This window comes from Malaclemys terrapin, chromosome 4, assembly GCF_027887155.1.
Source record: "Malaclemys terrapin pileata isolate rMalTer1 chromosome 4, rMalTer1.hap1, whole genome shotgun sequence".
NCBI classification, from domain to species: Eukaryota; Metazoa; Chordata; order Testudines; family Emydidae; genus Malaclemys; species Malaclemys terrapin.
Genome location: NC_071508.1, coordinates 15,380,541 through 15,393,519, shown reverse-complemented (window position 1 = coordinate 15,393,519; position 12,979 = coordinate 15,380,541). Strand labels below are relative to the sequence as shown.

Below are 12,979 nucleotides of genomic sequence, written 5' to 3'. Positions count from 1 at the left end.
GAGGACAAAGTGCAGCCACTGAGGGAAGTGACACATGCTTGTTAGCTGGGAGCAGCTTTCAGCTCTGTTGCCTCTGAGTGACCGGGAGGAGAAGATGAGTTTATTGTTCACTTCATTCTGAGGCGCAGTTGCCCAGTGCACCAGATTGTCACTCTGGGAGCCGTGGTTCAAAGCGGATTCAGGATCTCTCGTGTAATGATTTTGGTGGTCTCAGCTGCACACTTGGCAGACGTGACTGAAATGCCACTCGCTCACATAGCAGCATCACCAACCCCGAAACTCACTAGTCTGGCCCTCAAAAATCAGGAACATGGCTTAAAAATAATATAGTTTGGGTTCTTTTGATTTGCCTTCTGCGTTTTGAGCCTTTAGGGTTCCTATGTTCAAGCTTTTCTCCACAATCATGAGGGCTGGAAACTTATTTTTGCTTTAGATGAAAGCTGAGATTCTCACGGGATAACATGACTCCAGGGGCTGGGACTTTAAGAAAAAGTCCAAATATTGCAAGACTCGTAATAAATCACAAGAGTTGGCAACACTGTTTGGCCTCAGGAACAGTCGGGAACTAGAATAGCAGCCCTGGGTTGAGATACTTGGGTAGAACTGTGTATGTGAATAGGCTGGGGGCAGAACAAGAGGAAGAAAAGATGGTCAGGATTGGAGTGAATTGGCAGAGCTGTGGGGGGTGGTCCAGGATTCAAAAAGCCGGCTGCTGCTAGGCAGAGGTGAGTTGAGGGTCCCAGAAGAGTAGGAATGGCTGCAGATCTGGACTGAAGTGTGTGGACACTAGAGATGAGGTGGTGGAGAGGCCTGGAATAGCAAGGGGGTGATGGGGAGGTGATACAGGTCTGGATTCAGGTGCATCGGGTAGGTGGCAAGTCTGGGCTGAGGTGCTTTAGGGTTCCGGGCTAGACTAGCAAGGATTGCTGTATGCTAGGATGGAGTTCTGGGGATGAGCTAGTAGGGGTGCTGCAGGTCAGGCTCCAGGTGCACTGGCTGTGCGGTGGGGTGGGGCGGGACAGGGCTGGAGTGGCAGGGTGAATGTGCATTAGGCTCAGTGTGAGTCATTTGCACTCTGCCTAGCTCTCTGCAGAGTGGTCCTTGTCTTACAGCAATCAACAAAATTTACACAATCCACAATTTCACAACAGCAAGGAATAAAAAAGGTCATTACAACAGATCCTTGCACTCCCATCAGTAACGGCCTGGCAGGGCCCCAAAGAGGAAAAACTAGTTCCCTGGCCCCAATCCTCAGTGTTTCGTTCATTTTCATGGCCCGGATCTCTTTGCTGATGGATGCAGATACAGCTTTACCTGCTCAAATGGGAGCTTGCGGTTTCAGGTGACAGCTTCCTGTTCCAAGCTGATAACCAGTCAGCAGCGTAGCAGCCTCCTGGCAACCTGATTTGTACAGTCAGAAGAAAGGGATCCAGGGTAGCAGGACAGATGGATTTCAGCAGGCCTGGCCCAGGATTGTTCCTTTGGTGCCTGAAATGAATTTCTCTCTATATATTCTACTGAATCTCTGAGGAATGAAATATGACCTGGACTCTTTCGTTGCCTGATGAGGCAATGGAAACAATACCAACAGGAAACGTTTGTTTGTTTGTTTTGCAGTCGGCATTTGGCTTTTCCTATGTATATATTTGAGCTGCAGCAACAATGAAAGCTCTAGGAACGTGTGCTCAGACACATACACACACATATATATACACCGAGTCATACATGACTAGACCTGGACACAGTTACGCACAGACAGACACACACCCATGCACACAGAGTTGCGCACACAAATTAAAACACATACAAAGGGGGACACACACTCTCTCACACTGAGAGACGTAGACACAACCTCACAGACACACACAGGTCATACACACTCCTCCACCGTCTTACAAATACACACAGAGACACTCGCATGATACTCACTAGCCCACGTTCACAAACTCACTCACCCGTCTACACACACTCGCTCAGGCACAGACATGCTCTTAGACGCACACAGACCTGTATACATACACACTCGCCTTCAAACAAGTGTAGTGTGTAAATTCACTCCCTCCTGAAGGCTCCTTTGCAGAGCCCGAGCAGTGTAAGAAGGAACTTACTGGACATGGGAATCTGTTCTGGCCCCCTGTGTTATGTGTTTTGCTTTGCTTTGCTTCTGGTCTTTTTTAGGGTCCAGGATTGGCCTTTGCTGCAGCACCCAGCCTCGTTGGCCCCTGTTTGCCACAAGAGTTTCGTACCAGGGTAATTCAGACTGACATATCAGAACTTGAAAACAAAGCGGGGCTCATGTCAGCTGATAAGGCTGCATAAACGAACACAAAAAAGGCAGATGAATAATTAAAGGCACACGAGACAAAGAAAAATAAGATTAAAGGTGATATTGTGGCAGAGAGGCCTTCTTAGGGCAATGGGAACAATAAGTGTGTTCTAGGAAGACAAGAGCTCTGTAATATTAACTCTCTCACGTTGTATTATTTGTCCATAGCCTTGGGAAAAAATAAAGCCTCCTGTTTGAAATGAATCCAGGGTCTTTTCTTTAGTGGCCCCTTTTGTGCTAGGTGGCAGTTTGTGTACAGGCAGGAAATTGGCTGCTCCTCCCTGGTGTGATGCATGGTGCAATCCGATGTGCTGTTCAGATGGATGGAGTCTGAATGAAAACTGCAGTCGAGACACATGAGTAGTCCAGCGACAGTGAAACGGTTAATAAAACACATATGCATGAATATGTATCTTTACATATACATCCTCACGCCCCCCCCCATATACATTTAAGCACATTTACATATTCATTGATGCACCCACCCACACAAATACTCACATGCACTTACACATTCGTGCACTTAAAATACTTACGCACACATGCATATACGCACGTGCACTCCCACAGTACAAACCCACAAATTGCAGAGCGGTCAGAATGATCTCAGTACCAACTCCCTGTCACCACTTTGCCAGCCTGGGCTCCTGAATTTGGAGCTCTTCTTTCTTCCTTTGCCCTGTCCTCATTACTGACACATGCTTCTCCAAACAGGCATCTGCCTGCTGGGGTGTAAAGCAAACTCTCCAGAACTTTTGGTCTTCTGGGGGTGTCATTAATAGGGGCAGGTTAGGCTGAGGGGGAAGAAAACCAGAGCTCTTTGGGGCAAGGACTGTCTTTTTGCTCTGTGTTTGTACAGCACAATGGGGTCCTGCTCCATGACTGGAGCACCTTAAATGTTACTGCAAAACAAATAATAATAAAGGGTGAATATCCGTATTGAAACGGGGGCACATGGAGATGGAGGGTCACGGTCTGACTACAGAGCTTGATTCTTTCCTACCTCTCTTTTGGAGTCAGCATTTATGTCTCTGCAGAGTGGGCATAAAATAGACCCCAGATCCACATGGGAGCATTTGACACCCACTCTGCACAAGGATAAATGCCTGCACAAGGTGCCTGCAGGGGAGAGCTGGGCTCAGTGGTGCTAAGTACTGTATAGCATGCAGGAATGCTGCCCTTTGCTCCTTTGACACCATGGTTCACCCTTAGAGAGGGAGGGAGGAGAAAGAAGGACAGAACAAGAAAATCTTTAGTATCCACGGAAAAGTACTGGGTGACCTGGGAAAAGGGGATTTCTCCATCACATCAGAGTCCATGACAGACACGGCCATAAATTATCTTCCCCTGTATCTAGCCTCTCTCCCCTCCCTGTTTTCAGTGTTACTCAGAAAGGTGCTTCTTTGCTCTAAAGCCAGGGGGCATCTAGCCGTGCATTTCAGCAGTGTAGATTTCTAACTGTAATTAAGCTGATGGCTGTGGCCTGAGAGAATGCACCGGCTGGTGTCTGGGAGCCAGGAAGATTACTGTAGAGGATGCCTGCCTTGTTGGGTTTCTGCCAAAGAGCGGTCCCTTTGTTAGGGCTATAAATCAGTACAAAGCCAGTAGCCACTCACACTGCAGGAGTCACATGCAGGGGAGAGCCTCTTGATATGATTAAAATGTTTTGCCCTCCCAAAATCTATAGTAAAACCATACATTGCAGGCTAAAAAGTCCCCACTTCCTATGGCTAAGAAGCCCCCCAACAATCCTGCTTCTTAAAATAACACAAACAATTCCGCTTTCTGGAGTGAAAACCCCTGATCAAATGTGCTAGGGAGAGTTAAGACAATGAAACCACTTTCCCAGCTTGTATGTAGCACCTTACAGACATTTGGATGAAATTCATTCCTGTGCAGAGAGCCACTTAATAACCACTTGAACTCTGATATGAGGTCTTAAGTGGTACGTCGGCTTTGTGCTTTGCCCTCTGCACATGGGCACATTTCACGGATTCATTCATTAATCATTACAATAGGGCAATATTATTATCCCTGTTTTTACGGACAGGGCAAAGAGACACACAGGACCAACTTGTGCAGTATACTGATACAATTTCGAGCAAGATTGAATTCATAGAGGTTATTGTCTCTGTAGCATTCCCACACTCTGTGTCTTGTAATGCTACTAGTATTGGCTGATGGAAATAGTTCAAGCAGTCGCTCAGTTATTTCTGAGTCACAGGGAGTTTCCACCTCTGCCAGTTTGTTCTGAATTTTTTGTTTTGATTTTCAGTGGCACGTTCTGCGGTTAGGGAAAGTTTGGTGCATTCAAATGCGGTTAAAATCATGTGACTCTGTAAAAATTGTCTTGTCTTACTCAACATATCTGCTTCTTAGTCTCTCTGACTCAGATCCGCTTTCTCTGCTGACACAAACAAGCTGTGTATTAATATTAGTCTTGTAGTTGCCTGTGCAGTTGCAGGTGAACAAGATACATTCTGTTCTGGCTCATATATCCTCGATAAAATTGGCAGCGAGGTGCCAATTGTCAAATCTTCACTACGAAGAGAGGCAGCAGATAAGGGGTGGAACCAGGACTCAAAATAGTTGGATTCTATTCCCAGCTGTGCCAGTGACATGCTGTGTGCCCACGGGTCAGTCATGTCCACTCTCGGTGCCTCTGTTTCTCCTCCCACTCTTAATCTGCCTTGTCTATTTAGATTGTAAATTCTTTAGGTCGGAGACTGTCTCTCAGCCCTGTATGCATTGGTATAGCACATAGCACAATGTGGTGGTGATCTCAGTTGGGGCTTTCAGGCAGTACTGGAGTACAAATAAGAATAATACCAGGGATAATAGAAGAGGCAGAAAGACCCTGGCTGGACTTTCAGATCCTGGCTGCAGTCTGTGTACTGGATGCTCTAAATTACAGTGGGGATTGTGAGTCCACAGCTGGCCCAGGATTGGGGTAGGCAAAGATGACTTTATATGGTAAACTCTTTGGGGGTAGAGACCATCTTTTTGTTCTGTGTTTGTACAGTGCCTAGCACCAGGAGGTCCTAGTGCATGACTGAGGACCCTACACACTACAGTAATACAAATAAAAATAATATTTAATAGTGACTTGAAGCTACCTTTGCCCCCACACTCTCCACAGCTGCACTGAGCATGCCTGCTGCAGCTGAGGATCTAACTCTAGTTAATTTCAGACCAAAGAGCGGGCTTTTTCTTTTAGTACAGAAAGGGCATGAAAATGAGGTGAAGGATGGAATGAGTGTGGGGTGTACTCAGAGACATTAGACTAGAGAGAATGCGGGCTGCAGCTGTAACTGGGGGCTGTGACCATACTGCTGGTCCTCTTACTGACGCATTCCAGTGTTCCATGCTGACCTCGTACCATGTACGTTTATGGGATTCGTTAAAATAGTGGCTAGTATTTATTATTATTTCTTGTTGGTGCTGAACAAGTTTCTTGATGGAAACTAAAAGCAGTGGTTAATGCCTTTGTCTCCTGGCTGCTTGACAAACACTAGTTTATGGCATTACTTTAGCAGGTGACCCACCTGTAATTGCTGAGACTGAGGTGACTACCAATTTATGCACATGTCTTTGGCTCTAGTCTTACCTTGCCTTTTCCCCATGCTCTGTGTGTTGGTTTAGTCATATAGGTTCTGATCCAGAAAAGCACCTAAGCACATGTTTAACTTTGAGCACACGTTGTTCCATTGAAGTAAGTCCCTTCACCTGTCAGTTCTTCTGATTCTCCCTGTGCAAAATGGGGGTGATAATACTTATCTGCCGGCCAGGGGCAATTGTACTGCTCATGTGCTTAAATTGAAGCATGTGCTTAAGGGCCAGATTTTTAAAGGTATTCAAGTGCCTAAAGATGCAGATAGGCACCTAATGGGATTTTCCAAAGCTCCAAGCACCCAACTCCCATTGGTTCCCATTGATTCCAGTGGGAGTTAGGCACCTATGTATCCACAAGCTCTTATCTGCATCTCTCTACAAGCTCTTATCTGCATCTCTCTACAATCTGGCCCTAAGTGCTTTGTTTGATTGGGCCTTGTTGTGTATTGTGTAAATCTGCGAACAATCTGGGGCAAAGAGGCCTTTGTGTTACTTGTTGGTATGGTGCCCAATACAATGGGGATTTGGTCCCTGACTGGGGTCCATAGGTGTTACTGCAATAATAATAATAATTAGTTTTCCCTGTGCCTCCATGGCAGGCAGGTCAGTATTGTTGTCCCTATTTTGCACATGGGGAAACCGAGGCACCAAGGAACGAAGTGACCTGCCACTTCCAAATTCATTCTGCTCCTGAGAAGCTTGTGCAACTCCCAGTGGCACCAACAAGATGAATCCTGCAAGGTGTCTGTGTGCTGGGCTCCAATTTGCTTTCTGAATCAGGCCTGGCATGCGTCCACATGGGTAGAGATGGCTGACCCCGACCCTTTCTACCCCAGCTGTGTTGTTAAAAGCAGATTGCAGTGCTGACATGCAGCATTAATAAGAATAAACTTTTCACCCAGGCATTTCATATTGAATTTTGAGTTCATTGCATAACAGCTTAAGTATAAGAGCTGTATTAATCTTTTACATAATTGCTCAGCCTTAGCAAGTGTTCTCTGAGCAGCCATTGACATTTTTTTTAATTAGGTCCCTGCAGCCCACTGCCCGCCTTACCAAACTTAATTTAAGGCACTTCTGTTTTAAAGATCTCTCTGCCTATTTCCCTGCAGCCTGCCTCTTTTGACCCAGAACCCCCTCTACTGGTGATAAAATTATTTGCACTAAGTTATTTTCTGAAATTCCGCAAATTCTACCAAGTCCTGGTCTGGCTGGAAAGAAACAGCTGTCTGGGCTGAGCTGATATTCAGCGGTGTTCTCAAAGGAGCTAGATCTCTGTTACACAAGTGGTAAATAAGCCCCATCCTAGTCCCTGAAGCCAGCAGGAGTGGGATGTGTGCTACCCAGGTGAAGTGGTAGGATGGAATTCTCGTGATTAGGACAAAGAACTGGGTTTCAGGCCTCTTGGGTTCTATTTCTGACTCTCATATGCTGTGTGATGTTAGTCAAGTCACTTACCCTCTCTGTGCCTCATTATGCCCCTCTGTAAAACTGGATAATATTTATCTGCATCGGAGGCCAGGTTTATGACACTGATCTTTGTCTCCTAAGAACTGGATTGAGACCATAAAACAGCTTTCAGGTGGCAACAAGTTTTAATCGGCGTTGACATGATCTGCATTCAAAACCAGCAACCCGGAGCTGACAGGCTCATAATGTAATTCATTATCTGACATTTGAGCCTCCAGTCCCTGGTAAATGAATATCTTAAAATTAGAGCAAACCTTTGTTTTCTATTATGAATTCCTGAAATCAGAGATGAAAAGGACCTGAGAGCAGCTTCTCTAGTCCTCCTCCGAGGATGCTCCACCTACTCTACATTTTCTATTATTTTGTGTAGTCTAGAAAAGCAGGCAAGTATTCAGAGCGGGATAATTATGGAATGAGATAGGGAACACTTGCTGTCTGGCTGGATGATTGCAAACAACTCCTGATGTACAGCTCTTTCCCACTGCACTGAGAATTCCAGGGATTCTACATGCTATTGCAAGACAACCCGTGGCATATGCGTTTTTATCTGCCAGTCAGGTAGCGAGAATCTTTATCTGCCACTTTACAATTCAATTCACTGGGTAACCGAGTCCCCCTCCCCTTCCGTGAAGCTCTTTTCTCCTGGAATGCGGACGCGTGTGGTATAGTTATGAGCATCTTGTGACTAATTCAGATTTCAAGTGATTGCATTAGACTTCCTTGCGTTTGATGTAGATTTGTTTGACTGGCTGTGGGCGGCTTAAAACTTTAGTTGCTCTGACCAACAGTGGCTGCACATTCTACGTCCTTTTTCTGCTTTGGGCCATTGAGGTGGCTTTATGATTTGGACAGATGTCTCGTTGGGCCCTAGGTTGAAACTGGACAACTTCTTTTCACTAGTGAGCCAAGCCAGGATCTTAAGTTTGCAGCAGTGGAGGGCTAGAGTGTTTTGTCCTCTGTTCCACCCAGCACTTGGCCAACTCTCCTCTGGGCTGATCAGCCAGCAGGGTGCCTCATTTGCACCCTCTTCCTTTTTATGGTCCCCATAGGGGGCTATACTTAGAGCATTTAGCCTCCTAAACAGAGTTATCTCAGACCGAGCCCCAGATGCTGACACACGTAGGATTAGCTGCAGAGGTTCAGTTCATTGGTCTTTGAAATCAGATATCCTGCCTCAGACAGCAGCCCATACCTATGGTTTGAGAGGAAGGTGTAAATCCCCTGTTAATGCGCCTAACCCATTGTGCAGCTCTGCTCGTGGTGAGAGCTTCCTCTGTGTCTTTGCAGCACATGTGCAGAGGGGGAGGAGAGAGGCTGGTTAGCAGCAGCACCACCTGCTCCTGTGCTGATGGGGGTGTTTTCTGTGCTGCAAGGTGGGCCATGTTCCCCAGAGCGTGGCATGTCCGGATGAGGCCAGCAGGTGTTGCTGCAGCCCATGGGAAGAACATTGGAGCGCTGCTTCCAAAGGCCGTGGGAGACGCGGATTTACCATCTGCACAGCCGAGCACTTTTCAAAGTGCTGGGTGATGGGAACAGTGGCACAGGCACTGTGGCTGGGGGAGGGTGGAGGCAGGCAGGCCATGGCGGCGGGCGCGCTCTGAGGAGCTTTTTCATTATCTCACTAATCTCCCCTTGGTGACCTGCCAGGCCTTCCTGGGAGAGGCCGACAGAAGGGGATTATTATCCTGCTGAGTCGGCTGCTGAGGCCCGCACAGCGCAACCCCATCGGGCTGCGCATCTGGGAGGGAGGGATGGGAAGCATTGGCATTGTGCTCGCGGGTCCTAACCCTCCCTGGCCCTTGCTCAGACCAGATAGTTTGCAGCCATTGTCAGATTAACAGCGGCGCCGATGCAGATTGATGGCATCCTGTGTGGCCGCCGCCTCTGTGTGCAGTTGAAGGAATATTCTTTCTCCGTCCCTACGCCCTCCTCAAGAGGGGCTGCAGGAACAGGGGACCCAAGCCAGATTTGTATGTAGTGTTGCCAGAGAGCCAAGCACAAAGTCACCTGGATTGCACTACCTGCCTGATGCGACGAGATGGTTCATGACCAGGTGAGTGCCTTCATTTCTGACTATTCCACACACACATACCCCATCCCGAAAAGCAGGATTCCTTCAACACAACTGGATGCTCTCTGTGCCTCCCTGTTTGGAAGTACGTTGTCTAGCTAAGGTGCAAGAGGGTGCACGGAATGACCTGCAATGGAGCAGGGAACCAGAGAGCGGGACTCTCAGAGAAAGAAGCTGTTTGTACAGGGGGTGCTGCGGGGGCTTTGTAAGGAGCTAAAAAGCCTTTTGCGGCCAGGTTGCTGATTCAAATCCAGCCCGCGGTGGTTGTTTCTATCCAGTGGCTGTGTGGCAGCACTCAGCCCTGTTCCTAGCAGAGGTATTCCCGCATTTATGGGGTTCGTTAAAATAGTGGCTAGTATTTATTATTATTTCTTGATGGTGCCGAACCAGTTTCTTGATGGAAACTAAAGGCAGTGGTTAATGCCTTTGTCTCCAGGCATGGCAGGAGTCTCATCACATGCTCAGTGCAGGAGACGAATGGCTTGTTGAGGTCAGGAAAGACCTTCCCTAGGGGTGCGGGAGGGGTATGTCTGGCTGCTGTTCCTGATGGAAAGCTGCACAGATCAGAGGCTAACGGTGGGTGAGACTACAGGCTGGAGGGGGCCGAGATGGAGTGGGCTGGTTGCATCTTCTGCTTCAGAGGCACCAGGAAGGAGACAAGGCTTGCTGAGTTCTTTACATAGTTATTTGGTGAGAGCAGAAGAGTGGGGACTTCTCATCCTCAATAAAAGACCTATTACTCCTCATTCACTCTTTGCTCCCTTCCCCAACCTGCAGAGTTTACCACGTCCCCACCAGAACTCTGTGGATTCTTCTGCTTTACCATCCTCAAGCCTCCACATCGCAGCCAGTCCCACCATGACTAGATGGGCCATCTTTCTAAGCCTGTTGCTACCTCTTAAATTGCCTGGCGGGGGCTTCTGCTGAGCATTGTGGGAGCTTCTGCCAGCAGGTTCGTGTTCCCGTGTGGCTGTGCCTAAACTTCACTAGTTGTTCCTGTGAAATTTTGTCCTGCAGGGCGAGGAAACTGTCCTCGATCAGCCGCTCACATGACGTTTCTCCCATCATGGGCTGCATCTCGGTCAAATCAGTCTATTCATTTACAGGGCTCTCAGCATCGTAATAACGGCGGCCTGGATCGTTAAAGGTATTTAGGCGCCTCACTCCTGTTTCGGGGCCTGAGCGCCTGCAGAATCTATGGGGTGGAAAATCAGCCTCTTCCAGTTTCGCATCCAGCCTGGAAACAAAGGCATAGTGGGAAGATCAGAGCTGGGCAGATTTGAGCCATGCACCTCTAATATTGACAGGCGTGTTTTCAGTAGAGGGCTCAGAGAATGAGGCGTGTGAGATCCATTTAACAGTCGCATGGGCCCAGGTGCTGGGCTGAAATATTACTCTACAAAAGAAGTTTCAGCAGCAATCGTTGGCCACTCCTTTGGTCATTAGGTGGCAATGTTACTGCATCCCTCCCTGCATCATGGCTGCTAAGGGGATATACATCAGGCTTCCTAATTCAGTTGTTTTAGCAGAATTTAAACTAGAGATTCAGATACTGTGGGAAAGTGCGTGTGTGTAGCTGGGCTGTAAACAGTGCAATTCTGGTTTACACCTAGAAGATTACAGTCTGGATTGAAGGCAGCAACGAATGTGTGAGGACTCATTGTGGTTCCTCGCCTGCCTTACAAAAGCAGAGCAGTTTGATCCAATTGGCATTCCCTGTGAAGGGCTGGAATAGTGGCGGTGGGCTGTGGGGAAGAGGGTGGAAGTCAGAACTGAAATGCAGTGGCAGACATGTGGGACTGGAGTAGCAGAATTGCAGATCAGGACTGAGGGGCAGTGACAGAGCACAGAGGGGACCCAGGGCTGGAATAGCATGGGGTGCTGTGGGTAAGGATCAAAGTGCACTGGCAGAGCTGTGTGGATGGGGAACCTAGGACTGGAATATCAGGGAGCATTGCAGGTCAGGATTGAGGCGCATCGGCAGAGCTGTCCCAGGGGTCCATTACTGGAATAGCAGGGGTCGTTTCAGGTCAGGGCTGAGGTGCATCAGCAGAGCTGGGTGGAGGAAGGACTTGCACCGGTGGGTTTCCTTGTTGTCCAGAAAGAAGTGAGGACATTGACACTGGCTTTGTAGAAGTCTGCTCCCCACAAGCCATCTTGGGAGGAGACAGAGTGACAAGAGAAAGAGGCAACAAGGAGTCTGGTGGCACCTTAAAGACTAACAGATTTATTTGGGCATAAGCTTTCGTGGGTAAAAACCTCACTTCACTCATTGAAATGCTTTACCCACGAAAGCTTATGCCCAAATAAATCTGTTAGTCTTTAAGGTGCCACCAGACTCCTTGTTGTTTTTGTAGATACAGACTAACACGGCTACCCTCTGATAAGAGAAAGAGAGAGGCAGAGAGGAAATGAGAGAGAGGAAATGCAGGGAGGAAAACCCAGAGATAACCAGGGCCATGTCGCTGTCTCTGCTGTTCTCTGAATGCCTGCTCATGCTCTGTGAACACCCCGGGAGCCCCCTGGCTGGGTGCTGGCTGAAAACAGAGCAACCTCAGGAGGGCAACTGAATTTGTCCCTCTCTCTCTAGGGTAAATCTCCCTGCCAACAAATATTGTGGGGGCTAGAGAGAAGAGCCAGGATAAGAGACTCGTTGTGTACTTGGCCTTTAAGCCCATTGGGGAAGGGGCCCTTTTTTGTTAGCTGTGTGTGTAGCACCCAGCACCAGGGGGCCTCGATCCGTAGGTACGACGTCTAGGTGAGATAATCACGAGGATACATAAATTGTTGTCCTGAGGCAGACTGGCCCGATACAGAACTGAGGTAGCTGGAGTTAGCTGTGCCGAAATATGAAATAAATAATGTGGGGGCCTGTAGAGCCATGGGGCAGAAGCTAGTCTCAGTAGCAAGAGCACTGAATTTTTTGTCAGCGCATTGAAATGCTTCAGTCAGGCTCTTGGCACGGCTGCCCTTGGCTCTCTTGACAGGATAAAATTACAGCAACAAATGACAGCACCAGCTGTGGTCTCTTTTCTCCTCCTTCCTCCTCCCTCCCCCACCCAGCAGTGATACCTTCATGCTTTTCAGATACTTCAGTCATTAGACAGGTGGGGGCTAATACTTCAGATCAGCTTCTGAATAGACAGAGAGATCCATTTCTGAATGTAATGGGTCAGCCTTATCCCTGGTGTAACTATGTGGATGCCAATAGGGTGTTGGGGAATTTGACCTGATGACTTTATACCAACCTGTTTCAATACAGAAGAGCCCAGAATACGTCACAAACAGATACAGTGACTGTACACAAGGGTGTCGTGAAATGCAATCACCTCTGGGGTGAAATAGGGTGCTGTATTTTGGTTGCAGTAAACAGCAGTCAGGGGGATGAAATTGCGTTCTCTGTTTATACTAACTCACAAAAATAGGAGAGCTCCGTGGCAGTCTTAATATTCTCTTCCTGACCCCAGCGTTCCCCATTATTACTTATACTCTTGCCCTGT

The 12,979-nt window shown here is 47.8% G+C and overlaps 1 protein-coding gene and 1 long non-coding RNA gene across 4 annotated transcripts in view; one reads left to right on the top strand and one right to left on the bottom strand.

The window, feature by feature from the left end:
* The window catches only part of TMCC2 (transmembrane and coiled-coil domain family 2), a 68,320-nt gene that overhangs the window by 22,071 nt on the left and 33,270 nt on the right, over nt 1–12,979 (top strand). The gene's annotated exons all lie outside the window — the stretch shown is intronic.
* The window catches only part of LOC128837156 (uncharacterized), a 48,616-nt gene continuing 37,802 nt past the window's right edge, over nt 2,166–12,979 (bottom strand). For both annotated transcript variants that reach the window (XR_008444905.1, XR_008444906.1), the window contains one exon: nt 2,166–2,667. This is a non-coding gene — a long non-coding RNA (uncharacterized LOC128837156). The remainder of the gene's footprint in view (nt 2,668–12,979) is intronic.